The 19,159-nt window shown below is 36.3% G+C and overlaps 1 protein-coding gene across 1 annotated transcript in view; it reads left to right on the plus strand.

Moving 5' to 3' along the window:
• Window positions 1–19,159, plus strand: part of Mnat1 (MNAT1 component of CDK activating kinase) — a 130,484-nt gene that overhangs the window by 75,275 nt on the left and 36,050 nt on the right. The window lies entirely within an intron of this gene.

The following is a 19,159-nucleotide window of genomic DNA, read 5'->3' on the forward strand; positions in this document are numbered from 1 at the left end:
ATTGAAGTGATTGATCATTTTCAGCTCAGTATGTCTTCCTTTTTTCCTTAAATTTTTAAATTTTTTTTTTTTTGGGGTCCGTTCGTGGGGCCTGAACTCTGGGCCTGGGCGCTGTCCCTCAGCTCTTCAGCTCAAGGCTAGCGCTCTACCACTTGAGCCACAGTGCAATATCCGGCTTTTTTCTTTTTGCTTATGTGGTGCTGAGGAATCGAACCCAGGGCCTCATGCATCTAAGGCAAGCGCCCTACCACTGAGCCACCTTCCCAGCCCCAAATTTTTTAAAATTTTGTTGTTGGTTTTTTAAGTTGGGACTGAACTTAGTAGTAAGCCAGTAAAAGTATGAATTTAGTTTCTTGCCATGGAAAAGGTTGATGTGTTCATTGTCTGCTGTCTGAGTGAAACTACATTTATTAGACATGTCATAAAATATTTTATAAAAGGTGTAATGTAGGGCAGGCCACATGGCTCAACAGTCATATATATGTCCATCCTGGAAGTGAACCTGGGATAGTGGCTTTGTAGATGATGGAGATGGTCACAGCAAGTTGGTATTAGTATACTTAGGAAGTACTGACACATACGTTTTTGAATGGAGCAAATCATCTGTTGGTTTGGTTTTTCAACACAAAATATTGGATAAAAGGCCTATCCAAATGTGTTTCTTAATAAAAGGAAATAATGTAAAGAATATAATGTGAAAAGAAAATAATGCATACAATCAGACCAAGCCAAAAAAAAAATCTAAGATGCTCAGCAGAAACAAAGATGGAACAAGTAATAAGCCTCCGTGTATCTTCAAAACCAAAATCTTTGACATGATGCACAGTATTTTACATGTGATGATTGGGGCTCTAAGGCAAACTGATCATTAAAATGATATTTTATTCATTCACAATTTAGATAGCTCTTAAGGCTAATTCTTGTTAGTTCTGTATTCTCAGTGCTCTATACCCTCCAAACATGAAACCAATATGATGTGAAACAAAACCTAAATTTCTTTTTGAGGTAATAAGTTTATCAAATAATTGCCCTCTATGCTAAAATTGTAATTTGAGTCAGTAAAGAATATTTTGTTATAGAGCCCCAAGTGGACTAGGATAATCTTTCTCTTTCTCTCTGACTGTCTCTTTTTTGTGTTGGTTTTCGGGCTTGAACTCAGCACCTGGGTGTTATTTCTGAGCTTTTTAAAGGGCTTAGCTTTATTTTTGGCTCTTCCTCTCCTTCTCCTTCTCCCTCTCCTGTAGCTTCATTTTTGGCTTTCACTCTCCCCCCCTTCTCTCTCCCTCCATGCCTCCTTTCTCTCATTTAATTGGAGTTAAGAGTCCTAAGACTGGGCTGGGAAGGTGACTCAGTGGAAGAGTGCATGCCTTGCATGCATGAGGCCCTGGGTTCGATTCCTCAGCACCACATACACAGGAAAAAGCCAGAAGTGGTGTTGCAGCTCAAGTGGTAGAGCCCTAGCCTTGAGCTAAAGAGCTGAGGGACAGCACCCAGGCCCAGAGTTCAGGCACCACGACTGACCAAAAAAATTAAAAAAAAATTAAATAAAATTAAATAAATAAATAAAGTGTCAGTCCTTAAAAAAAAAAAAAAAAAAAAAAAGAGTCCTAAGACTTCCCTGCCTGGGCTGGCTTTGAACCACAATCTTTAGATCTCAGTGCTCCTGAGTAGCTAGGATTACAGATGTGAGCCATCAGTACCAGTTTGAATAATCTCTTATTTCTGGTATATGATTTGTAAACATTCTCTTTAATTCTTTGTTGCTGTTTTTGTTTTATTTATTTATTTTTAACTTCACCAAAAGTATGTTTGTTCTGTTTCATTTTCCTGATATTGGAGTTTAACCTCAGGATCTTGACCTGTTTCGGTTGCTTACTTTGCTAGTACTCTACCACTTGAGCATGCTCTGCTTCTTACTGGTTATTTTGCAGGTAGATTCTTGCAAACATTTCTTTTTAGATGACTTTGAATCAGATTCATCCAGATCTCAGTCATAAGTGGGTAGTATTAAAGGCATGAGCTACCAGCCCCCAGCTTGAGTATTTTTTTTTTTGTGTGTGTGTCCATATCTTGGGGTTTATTTCATTTTACATCATCTTTTATTTATTTATTTTTAGTGTGAAAATAAGAGGGGTTACAATTACAAGGGCAAGATAATGAGTACATTTCTTATCAAGCATTGTAGCCTCCTCCTTTGTTTCCCCTTCCCATCCCTTCCCATCCTCCCTCCCCCACCAAAGTTGTAAAGTTCGTTTTCGACATAACAACTTGTATGTCTCATTGTTGCAATGGGTCCACCTGTACCCCTATTTAAACGATTTGTTTTTTCCCTTCCCCTCCACAAATTATAACAACATCAAATACAGTGAAAGCAGGGGTTATACTGTGAGGGAGGGATATACAAAGCAACAAAGAAATAATCTTATAAATGTGTTAGAAACAATCACATGAAAGAAAAAAAACATTTGAATATATATCTTAGGGTTCATTTCCCTAACATCAACTTATCTGACATATTCTGCTTGATTCAGACATATACTAGTTATTGCAAATAGGGGAAACTATGGGACCTATGTTTCTTTGGGCCTGGCTTACTTCACTTAATATAATTTTTTCCAAGCCTTTCTATTAAGAGTATTTTTAATATACAAAGTTGAAGGTATTTTTGAATTATAGCTTGTCTATTTTTTATCACCTATACTTAGGTGATATTGCCAAAATCTGTGGTCATGACACATTTCCCTTATGTTTCATGATAAGCATTTTTGTTGTTGTTACTGTTGTTTTGTACTACTAGAGTTTGATCTCTCAGGTACCCATGCTTTCTAAACAAGCACTGTCCAGATCGCTTTTGGGTTAATTTGTTTGTTTTTTTTTTTTTTTGGTCAGTCCTGGGGCCTGAACTTTGGGCCTGAGCACTGTCCCACAGCTCTTCAGCTCAAGGCTAGCGCTTTACCACTTGAGCCATAGCACCATTCCAGCTTTTTCTGCTTTATGTAGTGCTGAGAAATCGAATCCAGGGCCTCATGCATGCGAGGCCAGCACTCTACCACTGAACCACCTTCCCAGTCCCTGGATTAATTTTTAATAGATAAAGATCCATCTTAATTCTTCTTTATATAGATATTCAGTTTTATTGAGCATAATTTGTTAAAAAGAGTCTTCTTCCATTGAATTGCCATGGCACTTTTGTAAAAAAATCATTTGACTATATTTTTTTTCAGGGGTTATTCCTAGAATCTCTACTATGTTGTGTTGGTGTTTGTGTCTGTCTCTACACAAGAACTGCATTATTTGATTACTTACAGCTTTGTAATAATTTCGAAATCAGAAAGTATGAATTCTATGACTTTGCTCACGTTTTTCAGGATTGTTTGGTCTGTTTGGAATCCTTTGAGATTCCATAAGAATTTTAGGGTTGGTTTTTCTATAGCTACATCAAAACATTGTATTTTGTTTTTGTTTTTTTATTTATTTATTTATTTTTTATTGTAAAGCTACTATACAGAGGGTTACAGTTACATGAGTGAGGTAATGAGTACACTTCCTCTTGAACATTGTTACCCCCTCCATTGTTTTCCCCCTACCATCCCCTCCCTCCCTCCCTTCCCCAAGGTTCTTTTTTTTTTTTTTTTTGATTGTGATTAAATGATTACATAATTTCAAAGTCACAAGTTCATTCTAACTTCCCTGGAGCAAATTGTCTACCACAGTCTGTAATATATAACAGTGTTCACATGTTATATACCATATTTGTGATCAGCTGCATGGGGATATTTAGTAGTGGTTCAACCAGATGAGCGGGAGTTCTTTGTTTCTTAAGTCCTGTTAGTTTTGTCGTATCACCTAACCTTTTGGATTTAGCATCCACTTATCAGGGAGACCATGTACCGTTTGTCTCTTCGTTCTTGGCTTACCTCGCTCAACATGATTCCTTCTAGCTCCATCCATTTCCCTGCAAATGCCATTATTTTGTCATTTCTAATGGCTGCATAATATTCCATTGTGTATAGATACCACAATTTTTGGATCCATTCATCTGTGGTGGGGCATCTAGGTTGTTTCCATATCCTAGCTATTGCGAACAGTGCTGCAATAAACATGGAGGTGCACGTGTCCTTGTATATTGGTTCCTGTTGAAAACATTGTATTTTGATAGAGATTAAATTAAATCTGTAGCTAACATTGGATAGTACTGAAAACAGTGTTAAGTGTTCTTAATGTTTTCTTCAGTTTCTTTCAGAAATATTTCAGAGCTTTTGTTACATAATTCTTTCATTGGTAATGACTATTTTAATCTGTAAGTATTTTATTGTTTTTTAAGACAATGTGAATAGAACTTCTTCAACTGCATTAGTCCTTACTTTATTAGGTATTCTCTTCAGGGTGTCCAAGCATCTGACAAACTTCTATTTGACTTTGTGCTCTTTCCTTTGAAATCTTAGTAGCAGGCATTGATGACCTCATAATGCTTGCATTTTGTATGCGGTAGAATCAGTATCATGTGCATGCCTCAAAGGTTTGCCATTGGCACAAGTTGGGAGTAGGCCCTCAGAATGCCAGCAGCCACAGAAGACTTCCCGTTTTTGAGAAACCTGAAGCCACTGTATGAGAACCAGCCATACACAGTGCCAAAGGACAGAGGAAAGTGGCAGACAGATGCAAGATGGTACAAAGTTCAATTTATTAAGGACTTAGGAACAGATCTATGCCTTGAGCAGTACCAAGAAATCATAATCTCTGAATACCAACGCATTATACCAAGGATTTATATACTAAGTTGAAAAAAGTGGGCACTGTAGCATCCTTGACTGATGCTTTCCAGGGTTATTTGGAGGGAAAAATGGCTGTGATAACCAAGGTAACTATAGTTGTATTAAGCTGGATCCCTACAGGTGGAAAACAAGGAACACAGTTGAGGATTTTCTATATAACGAACCATGTCATTTACAAAGAAGTGATTTTACTTCTTTCATATTAAAATGCCTTTTGTTTCTTTTCATGTGTAATTTCTATTACCAGTATTTTCAGTTCTTTCTATTATTGAGTAGAACTGATGAGATTGGGTGTTTGTGCCTTGTAGCAGAGCTGAGAGGAAGCATTTTTAACTTCCCTATATTGATTATGATATTAGCTGTTTTTTGTCAATTGCCTTTTTATAAATTGCATTTGTTGTGTTAAGGTAATTTTATCTTGAACCTATTTTGTTGAGAGTTTTTATTCCCCCCAATATACAAGGCTTTTTAGCTTTGTCAGATGCTTTTTGTGCATCTCTTGAGATAACAATATGGTTTTTATTTTTCATTATCTAATGAAGTATCACACTGGTTTATGAATGTTGTGAATCTGCATTCCAGAAATACCCTTATTCTTAAAAATTATTATTATTGTTGTTAGATAATTGTACAAAGGGGTTACAATTCCATACATCAAGTTGTGAGTATAGTACTTCTTGGTCAATGTTACCCTTCATTCACTCACTCCCATTTTCCCTGCTTCCATCCCTACCTTCAAGTTACATAGGTCATTTTTTTTTTTTTCTTTTGTCAGTTGTGGGGCTTGAACTTTGGGCGTGGACGCTGTACTTGTGCTCTTCAGCTCAAGGTGACTGCTCTACCACTTGAGCCACAGCGCCACTTCTGGTTTTCTAGTGGTTTATTGGAGATAAGAGTCACATGGCCTTTTCCTGCCCAGGCTGGCCTTGAACAGTGATCCTCAGATCTCAGCCTCCTTAGGAGCTAGGATTACAGGTGTGAGCCACAAGCACCCGGCTGTCATTTTTTTTTTTTTTTTTTTTACATAATGTACATTGAATACAATGACTACATTTGCTCATCCTTCCATTCCTGTGTTGCCCCCTAACCTCTTCCCCACCTCCACCCACCCTCTGAGAACATGTTTCCACTTCCTGGTATTTGTTTTGATAAACAGTACTTCAGTTGTTCAGTGGAGTTTTTCAGCTTTGGATTCCTTCTCTGAATTTTTCTTTCTTTTTTCTTTTCTTTATCCATTGTGGGATTTGAACTCAGTTCCTGAGCACTGTCGCTGAGCTCTTTCCTTCAAGGTTAGCTCTCTAACACTTGGAGCCACAGTGCCTCTGCTGGTTTTTGGTGGTTATTGAGTCTCAGGGACTTTCCTGCCTGGACTGGCTTCCAACAGCGATCCTTAGATTGCAGCCTCCTGAGTAGCTAGGATTACAGGTGTGAGATACTGGCGCCTGGCTAAAAGGTATAGCCCAGGCTGACTGTGAACTTGTGAGCCTCCTGCCTCATCCTCCTGTTGATTACCGGCATGTGCCAACAAAGCCAGCTCTTTACTTAGTTGTTTTGTTTGTAAATGTATCCAGCCCTGTATATGTTATCATGCATAATTGTATTTTAGATCTAGATTCTGTATATGAGAGAAAACACATGCCATTGGTATGCATGAGTTTGGCTTACCTCACTTAACCTGATTTGTTCTAGCTCCATCCTTTTCCCTGCAAATGACATAATGTTATTCTTTCTAATGGATAAGTAAAATTGCATTGTGTATATATACCACATTTTCTTGATCCATTCATCAGTTGTAGGGCATTTGGGCTGTTTCTGTAACTTGGCTATTGTGAATGATGTGGCAACGAACATGGATATACAAGTGTTGTTTATACTGACTTGTCATGTTCTGGGTAGATGCTCAAGAGTGGTATGGCTATATCATAGCATAGTTCTATCTTTAGTTTTTTGAGGAATCTCTAAACCTCCTTACTAGTTTGCATTTGAATTCTTGATGTTGACCAACATCAAGAGATGATGGGGTGAGATGGAATCTCTGTCGTTTTGATTTGCATTTTCTTTATTGCCAGGGTTGTTGAATATTTCCTTATGTGTTTATTGGCCACTCAGACTTTTTGAGAAATCTCTGTTTAGCTTTTTTGACCCTTTCTTGATTAGGTTATTAATTTGGGAGATTTAGTCTCTTGAGCTTCTTATAAATTTTGGATAGTAGGCCCTTGTCAGATATAACTGGTAAAGATCTTCTCCCATATATTAGCTGTCTTTAGTTCAGTTACTATGAATTCCCATTATCTTTGAGGTCTATATATTTTTGGTATGGTGTTGAATTTAGTTTCTAAACATTTTATTGACTATCTTTGCATCTGTATTTATCAGACATATCAGGTTTTAGATTTTTTTTCCCCTTGTGTTGTCTAGCCTTGAATTTGTGATTGTTTTGCTTCCACCTCCTCAAATGCTAGATTTTTGAAAGCTTGAGAATTGGTACTAGTTCTTTTAGCTATTTGGGAGAACTCAGTTTGAGGAAGTATCTTTGTCCGAAAGTTCTTGATTACTGTTTCAGTATTGTCATCCACAGGTCTATTTAGATTTTCTACTTCTCAGCCTTTAATAAGTTTTGTGTTTCTAGCAGCTTGTCCATTTCATTTGGGTTATCTGTTGTTGAATTCTGTAACTCATAGCATGCTCTTACAATTTTTACTCCTATAGAATTGGTAGCAATGTTTCAATATTAATTTTCAATTTTGTTGATCTTCTTTTTTTCTATCCCCCCAAAAAAGAGAGTAGGGAATTGAAGTCTACAATTATTATTGTAGAATTTTTGTTTTGTTTTGTTGTAGGAGCATTTCTCTTATAGACAGCCTAACCTCGAAGTTATTATCGTATTGACTGCCTCAGTTTTCCACCCTATTTTTTGGCTCTCTTATCAAAGATTAGATGGCCATAGGTCTGCGGGTTCATTTCTGGATCTTCAGTTCTATTTCGTTGGTCCTCATGTCTGTTCTTGTGCCAGTACCAAGCTGTTTTGATTGCTATGGCTTTGTAGTAGAGTTTAAAGTTTGGTATTGATATTCTGTCAGCATCGTTGTTTCTGCTAAGATGTTTTTTGCTATTTGGGGTCTCTTATTGTTCCATATAAATTTTTGGATGGCTTTCTCTATTTCATTAAAGAATGAGGTGGGATACTGATGGGTATTGCATTAAATTTGTAGATAATCTTTGGCAGTATTGTCATTTTCATGATGTTTATCCTCACAATCCACGAGCATGGGTTTTTATTTCTACTTTCTTAGTTCTGCTTTAATTTCCTTTTTTAGGTTTTTAAAGTTTTCATGATAGAGGTCCTTCACTTTTTTGGCTAATTCCTAGGTATTTTATTTGGGAGGGGGGGAGGGCTATTATAAAACGAGATGCTTTCCTGATTTCAACCTCACTCTTCTCATTATTGGCATACAGAAAAACCATTGATTTTTGAGGGTTAATTTTATACCCTGTTATTTTGCCAAAGTTTCAAATCAGCTCCAGTAAATAATGTAATATTAGAGTTTTTGATATCTTAACAGCTCATAGAAGCTCTATTTTGCAGCTTTTTAAAAAATAAACTTTGTTTTAGAGTTTAAATAATTTCTCTTATCCTTGAGTTCACTTATTCTGCCTTCTCTATTGTACTCATCAGCCCACCAAAGGGATTCTTATTCTCTGATTTTTATATCTGACATTTTGTATTCTTTTTGGGATTTGTTGTCATTCCAGTTACTGCCATTGTACTATGAAGGCTTTAGGTTTCTTTCTTCTTGGTCCATTGTCACATTGTGCTCAGTGCTGGGAACTTTTTTGCTAAGTATTCATGTTCTACCCTGAGTATTCAAGAAGTTCTACCCCCTTGAGCCATAGAGAGTGTTCTCTTTTGGTGCTTTTCTCCTGCTGTTGCTTTTTACTTAGACTTTGTGGTGAGAGCAAAGAGTTTTTTTGATTCTTGATTCTTTGGTTACATTAGTCTTAGAATGCCCTTTATACCTAACCCTCAGAGTGATACTTCTAAGTGATCCTTTCTCAAAGGGTAACTACTTGTATCTCTTCCTTTAGGGTGCAGAGGGATTTCCTGTCCTACCTGCTACTGTACAACTAAACTGTGTTGTTTTTGTTGTTGTAGTGAGAGATTTAGGCATAAGTCAGTTCTTTATTCCCACACTCATCTCTTCTTTGTATTAGTAGAGGAGCCTGGGAAAACCTAGAAGTTGGCTTTCTTCAGTGGTTGGTAGCTTTTGCCTTTTTAAATATAGCATGGAGGAGGGAGGACCTTATTCTTTCTGCTTTCTTCCCAGACACTCAACATTTGCTGTTCTAGTAGTGGAACAGTGAACACTGGTTTTTTTGGTGTTTTTCATTATATTTTTTAACATCATTTTTTCTTGCATTTAGATACTGATGGCTTTATTCAATCTATTTCATGAAATAATTTCTTTCTTTCTTTTTTTTTTGGTTGGTCGTGGGGCTTGAACTCTAGGCTTGGGCGCTGTCCCCGCACTCTTCAGCTCAAGGCAATTTTACCGCTTGAGCTGCAGCACCAATTCCAGTTTTCTAGTGGTTTACTGGAGATAAGAGTCTCAGGGACTTTCCTTCCTGGGCTGGCTTTGAACCATGATCCTCAGATTTCATCCTCCTGAGTAGCTAGGATTACAGGCGTGAGCCACTGGTGCCCGGCTATGAAATAATTTTTTAATCTTTCACTTTTAGTCTGCTATGGTGGTGGTAGTGTTATATGATTTGGTGCTTCAGTTTGAACCCTTTGAAAATTCTATTGAAATAAATTTAGTTGGCTGTTTTTTTTTTTCTCAGTAAATTATTAAATTGAATAAAGTTGGGCAACATATTTTATTACCTAGAGCCCTGTTTAGTTCCTTTTGCCTTTGCCACTACAGTTTGGAATTTTAAGCCTACAATAATGTATCAGATAAAGTGTAATTTTAGTACTTGTACTTTTTCTTGTTTTTGTTGTAGTTCAGTCTGATTTGTTCTAAATTTGACAAATTAGGAGCCTGAATCATCTTTTTTAATGGTGGTAGTAGTGGTCACTTACCATTAACCACAGAATATTTAGAATACAGCTTCATGGCTTTAGAAGCAGATCTTTGTCTCTCTCAACAAATACTGTATATGGATTCTATAATGATCAAAAAGACAAATTGTTCTGATTATAAATAAATACAAATGTTCTTCAGGCAGAACACATTTACTATAACAGTTTCTTTTTCTTTTTTTTTTTGGGAGGGGGTCCGGTCGTGGGGCCTGAACTCTGGGCCTGGGCGCTGTCCCTCAGCTCTTCAGCTCAAGGCTAGCGCTTTACCACTTGAGCCACAGTGCCACTTCTGGCTTTTTTCTTTTTACTTATGTGGTGCTGAGGAATCGAACCCAGGGCCTCAGGCATGCAAGGCAAGCGCTCTACCACTGAGCCACCTTCCCAGCCCAACAGTTTATTTTTCTTATCTGTAATTAATTGAGGACAGTTTAGAGAATCAGAATTGCTAGAAAAGCATTAAAAAAATTTCAGGAATTAGTTAATCTATACAAATAGAATGAATCTCATATCTTTTCAGCCTTCTTACTTGCCAGAGGGATTCAAGTCCCTTCCTCCTCCTTCTTCTTCCCCCTCCCTCTCCTCCCCCTCCCCCTCCTTCTCCTTCCTTTTCTGCTTGTTTCCCAAACTGGCTTGGAACTCATAGCTCAGCTGTCCTGCTGCCTCAGCATCTTTAGTAGCTGAGACTATAGATAGACATTATTTTACTATGTAAAAGGTATTAAATTCTGTATACATTTTTTTTAAAATTTGGAGATAATATTAACCCATGAATTGGGCTTAGATATGTGGTAAAAGAAGTCTTACTTGCTTTCTTACATTACAAGTTAATTTTTTTTTTTAATTATTCAGCTGTGTGCTTTCTTGCTGTTTTTCTTAGTACTATAGACCTAACGATATATTTTTACCTGATAAACTAGAAATTGCTTTATAAATAAACTTCCCAAAGAATGATTTTTTGTCCTCCAAGGTACCGAAGATAAATTTCCTTTGACCAAAGGTATAACATTTTCACATTAGTCCTAGAGATTATCCACGTTTTCTAGATGATTACATCTAGTAAGTGTCAGTTATCCCTTTACAATTTCCTTTTTCACCCTACCTAGTCCTCTGTCTTATACTCTTTTCTCCTTTCTTTCCTGTGCAACAAAAGTTCCATTTAAAATATATATTCCTAGAGAATATATAACAAGTTTAATTTCTATAGAGACAAATAGAAAATAGATCACTTTATTTCCATTTTATTATATATATCTTGAAAACTATATAATAAAATTAAAAGTAATACAATTTCATGTAGTATCCCCTTTGTTGGTGCTAAAACATGGATATAAGCACTTTAAAATAATTGTAATTACAGTGTATATATATCTGTGGGGGTCCATGATATAAAGTTTTGGGAGGTATCATTTCTCTGAAGACTGTACTTTGTTCTTTAATAAAACTTTGATATGAGGTTTAAAATGTAGTTCAGTGGTAGAGTGTTTTCCTAGAATGTGTAAGCACCGGGTTCATTCCCCAAGCACTGAGAAAAAAACAGAAGAAAATGAAAAGGAACAAGTGCACTATCATGAAACCTTAAAGTGATTATTACTAAAGTTTTTCTCTAAAGGTTATACTTCCATGTAGATGAAGAATGTATAGGAATTTCTCATTAACAGTATTATGAATATGTAATTGCATTTCAAATTACATTGATTGTTCTCACCTACTTTGCTCAAGGCACTATGTAAACATGATTTATTCTGTGCCAGTGGGATCAAGCACTGGGAAAACTTAACTGCTAATTGAAATTCCCTGGGCCATAGTCTTACTAGTTTTGAAAGCCTCACTAACTGGCAACATAAGATTATCTTTTTAATAATCAGTTAGCTTTCTAGTTAATATTTTATTACTCTTCAGCCAAAGAGGAGGTGTTTCTTTAATACAAATTATGTACATTATGACTTAAATATATTAATTCTAAGTTATTAATCAAATATAACTGATTTTAAATAGTTATACATTTAATATGAGCTGTTTATTTGTGAGCTTATTATACAAATAGGAAAAACATTGCCTGTCAAAGTATGAAGTAGATATCTTTATTATTAAAAACTATTTTTTCATGAGCTTGATTAGATGTTACTTCTAAAATTCCTAAAGTATCAGTTGACAGATGAGAGTTGTAAGTAAGGAAATTGAAAATTGCTGTTAGAATTCAGGAGTTAGTGGCACACACCTGTCATTCTAGCTACTCAGAAGGCTTGAGATCTGAGTATTGTGGTTCAAAGGAAAGTCCATGAAACTTTTTTTTTTTTTTTTTTGTTGGTCATGGGGTTTGAACTCTGGGCCTGGGCGCTGTCCCTCAGCTCTTCAGCTTAAGGCTAGTGCTGTACTACTTGAGCTACAACGCCACTTCCGGTTTTCTAGTGGTTTTATTGGAGATAGGAGTCTCATGATCTTTCCTGCCCGGGCTGGCTTTGAACCTTGATCCTCAGATCTCAGCTCCTGAGTAGCTAGGATTACAGGCATGAGCCACCGGCACCTGGCTGGAAAGTCCATGAAATTCTTATCTCCAATTAACCACCAAAAAGTAGAAAATGGGGCTAGGGGTCAGGTAGTAGAGTGCTAGCTTTGACTTAAAAAAAAAAAATACCTCAAGGCAGTGCCTAGGCCTTGAGCTCAAGTCCCAGGACTGGCATACACATAAAAAAATGTTGATTTTAGACATTTATAATTTATATTAGTATAATTTTATACATTTTTTTGCTCGTATTCTTTTATGAGTTCATACCACCTTTTAATGAATGTTTATGGACAGATGTCCATGTTATTTAAATATTTGAACAGTGAAACATAATTAAAAGTTTGTAAGTATTTAAAATATAAATGAATTTGTGCATCATATGTAAGGTTATAGGCAGTCTTTCCTACCAGTCTTAAAAATAGTACATGGAAAAACTTTAAGTTGTTTTATTTTGTTCTTTGTGCCAGTCCTGTCGCTGAGCTTTTGTGGTCAAGGCTAGCACTCTACCACTTGAGCCACAGCTCCACTGCTGCCTTTGGTGGTTAATTGGATATAAGAGTCTCATGGACTCCTCTGCCCAAGCTGAGTAGACTCCTGAGTAGCTAGGATTACAGAAACCACTGGCACTCAGCCCCTTATTTATTTTTATGTATCAGTCATATAGTACAACCAATAGCCCTTGAAGTTAAAAATACTTTATTCTGCTTAAATGTGAAGTAGTTTTAAGTCTTTGAGCTGTTAAATAGATTAACATAGTAGCTAATTTTGCATTGTTCTTCTCCTTAGAAAGTCTTGTCTTTCAATTCTTGTTTCTTCTTCATTTCACTCTACAATGCTACAATAAATTCTTGCTGTGTATGTTTATGGTTTTTAAGTGAAAATTCCATTTTTACATTTATCCCTTCAATCCATTTGGGATTTGTTGTAAGGATACATGAAAGACTTTTTTCAACATAGTAAGCCAATTGGACCAGAATAATTTATATTTTTAAAATTTTATTTTCCAGAGCTTGAGAACCAAACTCTGGGTCTCACACTTGCCAGACAAGTGCTCTTCCACTGAGCTAAATCACCAACCCCCAGAATAATTTATTTAAAAATTCTTTGTTGATATTACTATTTTGTCACATATGAAATCCTAAGTATACGATTTTGTCTCCTCTGTCCCTTATTAATTTGACCCAATTTTTGTAGTATCACATTATTATTAGAGATCATGGAATGCTTTAATACTAAATGGTATCTTTATTTTTTTTGCGTGTGTGTGTGTGTGTGTGTGTGTATGATACTGAGGCTTGTGCTCAGGGTCTGGGTGCTGTCCCTTAGCTTTTCCCCTTGAGACTGGCACTGAACCACTTGAGCCACAGCTCCATTTCTGGCTTTTTGGTTGTTAATTGGAGATCAGTATCTCATGGACTTTACTGCTCAGGCCATTTTTGAACTGTGATCCTCAAACCTCAATTTCCAGACTAGCTAGGATTACAGGTGTGAGACACCTTGCTGGTGAGCAAACTTTCAAACTATAGCTCCCAGATTATCTATCTATCTATCTATCTATCTATCTATCTATCTATCTATCTATCTATCTAGGTATATAGATATATTTTTTAAATTAGCACTTGACTTATTTGGGTTATAACTGCAAAACCCCTTTTGCTGTATATTATGAGGGAAATCTATCATGGTTCTTCTAATACTCAAGGAGTGGAAAATTTGCAAGGCACGTATGTAAAGGGAATCTTTGAGGCCATGAAAGGATTCTTCCATTCCAGGTGCAATGTCTTCTTACATGTATCCTTTTCAGTTTTTTTTTTCCTGCAGTTTTATACATTTGTTCTAAGTAAATGTTGCTGGCAAAAACAACAAACACTGTCTGATTGTGTTGGAAAAATTTTGTAATGAAATACTATGAAGCATGTAATGAAATAAAGATAGCCAAGAGCTACCAACAGTTTAATTAACAAAGGCCCAGTCACCTCCCTAGGTTGTAGATAGTAACTAAATATCAATTCTTTTCTAAGTTTATTTAAACATTTTAAACTTATAAACTGATCAGAAAAGTCTGGGTTTTCTATTTAGATTTCATATATCATGTACTTTGTGTTATGTTGTACTTTATATTATACTTTTGATGCTGATGAAATTGTTTTCATTTTTTCTGTTTTTCCATATGTGTAGCATTAAACATTTTTATTTTGTATCTAGCAGCTTTTCTTTTTTTTTTTTTTTTGGGTCCGGTCGTGGGGCCTGAACTCTGGGGCTGGGCACTGTCCCTCAGCTCTTCATCTCAATGCTAGCGCTCTACCACTTGAGCCACAGTGCCACTTCCAGCTTTTTTCTTTTTGCTTATGTGGTGCTGGGGAATCGAACCCAGGGCCTTAGGCATGCAAGGCAAGCGCTCTACCACTGAGCCACCTTCCCAGCCCCCTAGCAGCTTTTCTTGATTCTAATAGTATCATTAATTATGTTGGGTGAACATCTGGGGTTTATCTGAGAGTCAGTCTTAAAAAATGAGGAATTTTAGATACTGTATTTTAGGCAACCGGTATGTACTTCATTGCATTTAACTAACCTCCCCCCCCCCCCCCCCCCCTTTTTGGTACCAACTCAGGACCTGAGCACTGGCCTGGAATTTTTTTGGCTCTAGACTAGTGCTCTGCCACTTGCGCCCCAGCTCCATTTTCAGCTTGTAGTGCTTAATTGGAGGTAAGAGTCTCATGAACTTTCTTGCATACGTTGGCTTCAAATCACGATCCTATCTCAGCTTCTTAAGTTGGTAGGATTATAGGTGAGTCACTAAGCAGTACCTTATTTTGACTAAAATTTTTAAACCTAGTATGATACAATTTCTTATTCTTATTTTTCTGTGAATACTTTTATTATTTTGACTACATTGCTCCTTTTAATCACATAAACAAAATCAAATAGAAGAAATTTATATCAGGAATAGATGTTAAGTACTTTATTCTTTAAGTTTAATTTTTAGGAATTTTTGTAATATATCAATGTACTTGAGCCTAATGATATATCACATAATTTTTTTTTTTTAGTAGCAAATATTCTCCTTTTGTTGTTGTTGGTGTTGGATTTGAACTCATGGCCTAATGCTTGTTCAGCTTGCTTGTTTCATTGGCATCCTGCCACTTCAGACTCACTTCCAGCCCTGCTTTTAAAATGCCCATTATTTTAGAGACAGAGTCTCATGGGCTGACTTTAAACCCCCAGTGCTCTGGATCTTAGCTTCCTGAGTACCTAGGATTACACACCTAAGCCACTGTTGCCTAGCTCAATAGCAAATACTCTGTCCTGAGATGAATCTTAGCTGGTTAAGGAAACTTTATTTTTTATTTTAATGAAGCAGTTTGAGTTTCTGTCAGTGAACCAGAATGGAAAGCCATCTATTATGTCTTGAAAATCTTACAATTCAGGGTTGGAGTTATGATCAAAAGTGGCAGATACTGGGCTGGGAAGGTGGCTCAGTGGTAGAGCGCTTGCCTTGCATGCCTGAGGCCCTGGGTTCGATTCCTCAGCACCACATAAGCAAAAAGAAAAAAGCCGGAAGTGGCGCTGTGGCTCAAGTGATAGAGCGCTAGCCTTGAGCTGAAGAGCTGAGGGATAGTGCCCAGGCCCAGAGTTCAGGCCCCATGACCGGACCCAAAAAAAAAAAAGTGGCAGGTACTAAGTTCAAGTTCCTGTCTTTGACCTAAAAAAGAGAAAAGCTTATGACTTAAGAAATTAGAAACTGAATCAGCTTTATTAAAGTATAATTTACATATAGTAAAATATCTAATTGTATATTTCCATGAATTTTGACAAATGGAAATAGTTTGTAAGCACCACCACACTTAGGATCTATTTGTTATGTTTATTATGCTGTCTCTAGAAATGTTATATTTCTAAAGCTAGGAAGCTGTTACTTATATTCTAAAATTTTCATGAGAAAATATGGTATTTTATATACTATTTATTTGTACAAGATTCTTGTTGACAATGGCATGGTTTGACTAATATTGGAAAAATGTTAGCTTTATCTTATATTTTGTATTTTTCTATGCTACTCATTAAACAAAAGGTCTGAGGAACATTACAAAATCAAAGAATATAGACAACAGAAAAGTTATGAGACTGTATATGTGTGTAGTTTATATTATACCTGAGTGTAATTATGGAAATAATATTAAATTAACTGCTTTGCTGGCCATAAGTGCCAAATGTTTTATCTGTTTTTGTTAGTATTTGAATTAGAAATCAAGTCATGATCTTTTGTGCTTAAAATTCTAGTTTGGCTCTGTTCTGGTAAGTTTTAAATCCTTTTTTATGCAATCATGAAAAAAATACGTTTCAACTTGAAGCAGTTGTCAAACAAGCTTCTTTCATCAGCAGTCAGACACAGGGCAGCTGAATGAAGCTGTTTAGTCTAGAGTAAATGCTCACGAGATTGCAAGGTCACTGAGGAAATGTAATTATGCAGTAGATTCCAGAGTGGCTTTTTGTACTAACAATTTTAAGAGTATTAAATCATAATACTAATTAAAAAATATAATGAGACATATTCCAAAATTAATCTTAGAAATAAAGGCAGTTAAATATAATAAATTATTTCAATGAAATACAGTTTTAGTTCAAACTTTATAGGACCCCAGAAACACAAGTTCCATTTATTATTGGGAATTTGGCTATTCCTCCCAAATCACGATAAAATTTGTTAAACCCCATAGGCTCTCTATATAATTGTCTCCATTGGGAAATGAAACCTTTTAGCAATTAGCTCAAGTTAACTGAGAAAACAATTCTTCAACAATGTTCATTTGCTTATCACTCAGCAAATATGTATGAAGGTTCTGCTGTGAGCTAGTTACTCATCTGGGTGCTGAGAAAGAACAGTGACCAAAACAAAATGCCTGTTATAAAGCTTACATTCTTTTTTGTCATGTCAACAGTGAAAGTAAATTATTGAATTTGTCAGATGGAAATTTTGTCAAGTTTTCCAGTGATACAGCCAAAAGGAGATATGGAAGTACAAGAACATTTTCTCACATGATTATGGAAGCATTAAGGTTCTTGATGTGTACTGTTGGCCTACAGTCTGGAGAACCAGAAGAGTGGTGGTGTAATTCATTCTGAGTCTAGAAGGCCTGTGATGTGACTCATTGTGACATGAAGGTCCAGGATTGAGCTTGTAGCTGAAGGATATGCATACTCTAGGGGATTGTAAGTCCCAGAGTATGAAGATCTGATAACCTGGAGTTGTGATATCTTAGGGTAGAAGCTAGAATATCTTAGCTCCAGAAGAAGGTAAATTTTCTCTTTGCATTTTTGTTTTATTAGACTTCAGCTGGGTTAGGTGAGGGAGGATTACTCAGTCTACTGATTCAAATGTTAATCTCTTCTGAACACACCCTCCTAGATATACTCAGAAATAATGTGTTACCAGCTGTCCCATCATCCCTTAGCCCAATCAAGGTGACACATAAAATTAGAGATGTCTTCAGTCACATTGAAGGTGATAATTAGTAGTCTGAAGACAGATATGAAAGATTGAATATTAATTGAAGTAGGGTGACTCCAACTTGAATACCTAAAATGATAAGTAGTTTGTGATGAAGTCTTTCATAAGATGATGTTTTAGCAGAGACATGAATTAGGCAAAGAAATGAATCGTGGAATATTCTGGGAAGAGTCAGAGGAACTCTGAGTACAAAAGCTCCAAGGGGTAGTATGTCTGAAGGCAAGAAAGGAGTTTAGTATGTTTGAAGATAAAGTAAATATGGAGAAAGTTAGAGAAGAAGTTAGAGAAGTAGCAAGTTTTTAGTATGATGGATTTTTTTTTTTTTTAGACAATGGTCAAGATATGGGCTTTTAATTTAAAATAGATATTTTGGGTTTTTAAACTTTGATTGGTAAGTCATAAGGAATGAGGTTTGCTGTGATAATAACATACCTAGAAAGGTGTAGTATAGGGGAGCTGATGGTAGAAGGTTGTGGAGTGTAATGGTAGTGGTAGAAGATAATGGTGAAAGGAAGAAAACACATAGCAGCTTCGATTAGACAGTAGCTTGATCTGATATTAATATGGCAGCAGTATAGTTGGCAAGAAAGTATTCCGATTATGAATATGATTTTTACAGCAGGGACAAAAGTGTGTGTGTGTGTGTGTGTGTGTGTACACAATAGTACTGGGGTTTGAACTTGGGGGTCTCCTACTCTCATTTGGCATTTTCTTTCAGAGATGGTACTCTGCTACCACCTGAGCCACACTTTTACTTCTTGCTATTTGCATGTTAATTGGAGATAATTGTCTCAGCCCCAGTTGGCTCCAAATCCTTATTCTCAGATCTCAGCCTCTTGAGTAGCTACATTTACAGGCATGAGCCACTAGTGCTCATTATTATTATTATTATTATTTTGGTCAAAATGATGCCGATATTATGCAAAATGGATGGTTATTGGAAAATAACGTATCATGAATTTTATTTTAATTTTTTTGGTTGGTTGTGGGGCTTGAACTCTGGGCCTAGGCGCTTTCCCTCAGCTCTTCAGCTCAAGACTAATGCTCTACCACTTGAGTCACAGCACCGCTTCCTGTTTTCTGAGTGGTTTATTGGAGATAAAAAGTCTCTCAGATTTTCCTGCCTGGACTGGCTTTGAATTGAGATTCTCAGATCTCAGCCTCCTGGGTAGTGAGGATTACAGGAGTGAGCCACTAGCACCGGCTACAGATTTTAATTTTGACAGCAATGTTATTTTTCTAATTATGTTTTAAAAATAATTTTTATTGAGATTAAGTGATTATATAAA

Source organism: Dipodomys spectabilis, unplaced genomic scaffold, assembly GCF_019054845.1.
Source record: "Dipodomys spectabilis isolate Male_0828 unplaced genomic scaffold, ASM1905484v1 ptg000073l, whole genome shotgun sequence".
Lineage (NCBI taxonomy): Eukaryota > Metazoa > Chordata > Mammalia > Rodentia > Heteromyidae > Dipodomys > Dipodomys spectabilis.